Genomic DNA, 2,912 nt, shown 5'->3' with positions numbered 1-2,912 from the left:
TTCTATATTCAAATTCACGATCAAAATTAAGAAGATTAACTCTAAAAATTCAAACTGCATCACATAATTCAGGAATACTACTAGAAATTGCCCTATTTTCGTTGGAGAAAACCGACCGAAGTCGGTCGAAAAAGACCTATTTCAGACCGAAAACCGACCGAAACGCGGAGAACGCTAAATCACTGGTCGGTAAGAGCCACCGACTAGATTTTTCGACTGATTTCTGTCTGTCTGGTCAACGTCCTAACTTTTGACACACGACCCAATTGAAATAAAATATACTGACCGATGTCAGTCGGTATATTTTTTTTTTAAAAGAAAAATAATAATATTAATTCCGAACGAGAGCTGTCGGTAAATTATTTTAAAATTGTAATATAAAAACACTAACTGACCTACTTCGGCCAAAAATTAAATAATTCATAAAAATATAATTTAAATATTCCGTCTATAGTCGGTTAGAAATTTAGATAATCTTGGAAAATTATGAGCATACCGACCGACTTCGGTTGAAAATTAACAAGGATTGTAATGGAGTGATAAGTACTTTTTCATCATTAATCAAAGGTCTCGGGTTAAAGTTTTGTGTACAATGTCGTCTTTGTTTGAAAGCGTTTTTAACCCAACGTGGGATGTTTGAGTCCGAAACTGAATCTAGTTCCGGGGAGAAACTAGAAAATAGGTTCAAAATTTGAAAAACACCTAGTATTTGCATTATTTAAAAATAAATACATCAATTAATTATTAAATAGGGAATTGTTAGTGTAGTTAGTGATTTTTAAGGGGAAAAGAAAAGTGTCCACGTTAATATAATATAAAAGGAAAATAGTGCCTTTTACGCCTTTGATCACGTCCTCTTTACTACAGTATCTTTTTAATGCACAAGCAGACGGGAGAAATTCAAAAATAGCCAAATTTATAAGTGGTCATTCAAAAATAGTTACATTTTCAAAAGTAATTTAAATTTAGCCACTTTTCATGTAAAAATAAATCTGAACGAAAACACTGTTCAGAATACGGAAAATATTCCAGCATAATATATTGGAATTCCAGTATAATATTCTGGAACTCCAGTATATCCAGTATAATATACTGGACTTCCAGCATAATATACTGGAGTTCCAACATAATATACCGGTCCAGCATAATATGCTGGAAGTTCATATACAGGTGCACTGATCTCTAGTATATTATGCTGGAACTTTTCGTATTGCAGCAAAATAGTGGCTAGTTTTCAATAACTTTGCAAGCGCTCGCTATTTTTGAAAGACCAATCCGAAAACTGACTAATCCGTGCTATTTTTACCAAGCAGACAAGACGGAAGGAATGCTGGGCTTTATGAAATCTGGCCATCTTTGTAAGGACCGTTTAATGATGCAAAAGTATGTCTTCTGGTCTAATAGTTGTTTGGTCAAATTTCTTTTTTGGCCCAAAGTAGTTTTTTCTCTTTCAAAATTAAGGTATTTATCTAGAGCAAATTATGCTATATGCCTATTCTGCTCAAAAAAATTGCCCGCCTTTACCTATTCTATAATTAATTACAATATGTACCTTTGCAACTAAAAGTAATTACCCGTTAATCCTTCTTCCTATTGTGACTTGTTAAAGCTAACTTTTCTCCTCTTTTTCTCTTTTTCTCCTATCATTTTCTCTGCTCTTTCTCTTTCTTTTGTCAATGTCCCTATATTTTTTCATAAGACATTTGATCTATCTACCTCCCTCTCCTATCTTTATCATTTGTCCCAGAAAAAAAGTTAAGAAAGAAAGATCTATAAAAAATGAATAAAAATTTCTTAGATTTCAGTTTGCTACCAATTTGTGAAGTTATTTATGTAATCACAAATTTTGACTTATGAGCGTGTTCAGAATATATTTTGGAGGTCCGTGGTAGATTTAGGCTTGAATTGGAGAAATTAGAAATTTGGCGTTTTCCGGTCGGTAGTGGAAATCTTGATATCGAGGTCGTATTAGAATTTCGAAAATTGGAGTAGGTCCGTTGTGTCATTTGTGATGTGTGTGCAAAATTTTAGGTTATTCGGATGAGGTTTGATAGGTTTTTACATCGTTTGCGAAATTCGGAGGTTTTAGAATCCTTAGGCTTGAATTCGAGGGTGATTTAATATTTTGATGTTGTTTTGAGTGTTCTGAAGGTTGGAATAAGTTTGAGTAGTGGTATATGACTTGTTGGCAGGTTTAGAAGTTTGGGTTGAAATATAGTTGAACAAGAGAAGAAGACGAATTTGTATTATATACTCAAATAGTATACAAATATACCATTTTGGTATACAATTCATTCAAACTATATACCCTATTAGTATAGCTATATACTATATTGGTATCACATGCTAGTTGAATCATTTTTTGGTTGTATTAGCTGCATTTATTAGTACAATATTTGATTTTCTTTTAATAATAGTAATATAGTACAATATCTTGAAATACTTATTATATTAATATGTGGTGCACTATTTTTTTATTTTTCTCTTTATGCATGTGTGTTATGTAATAGTAGTATAGTCATATAGTTGCCGGGAATTAACCAGTAAAACTGTATACCATGTTGGTATAGTTATATACCATATTGGTATCATATGGTAGTTTGAACATTTTTTTTGGTTGTCTTGGCTGCATTTTTAAGTGAATTCCATTCTGAAATTATTTATATGAGCGTGATTTGCAGTGCTGGAATTTTTTTGTGCTAATGGATATAGATTATGTACTAGTTTTTATAATTATGGGCAATTGTTGAAACGACCCATACAACTATATACCCTGTTCGTATATGGAATGAGCAAGTTGCTTTGCGAATATTTAGCTTGCAATGCGAGCATGTAATTTTCTCATACTTTTATTGTATCCTTTAATGTTTTGGTACAGTAGTATAGTCACAGATAGTTGTAGCAATATTCTA

The sequence above is a fragment of the Nicotiana attenuata genome, chromosome 6, assembly GCF_001879085.1.
Source record: "Nicotiana attenuata strain UT chromosome 6, NIATTr2, whole genome shotgun sequence".
Taxonomy (NCBI): Eukaryota; Viridiplantae; Streptophyta; class Magnoliopsida; order Solanales; family Solanaceae; genus Nicotiana; species Nicotiana attenuata.
This window is presented reverse-complemented; position numbering follows the sequence as displayed.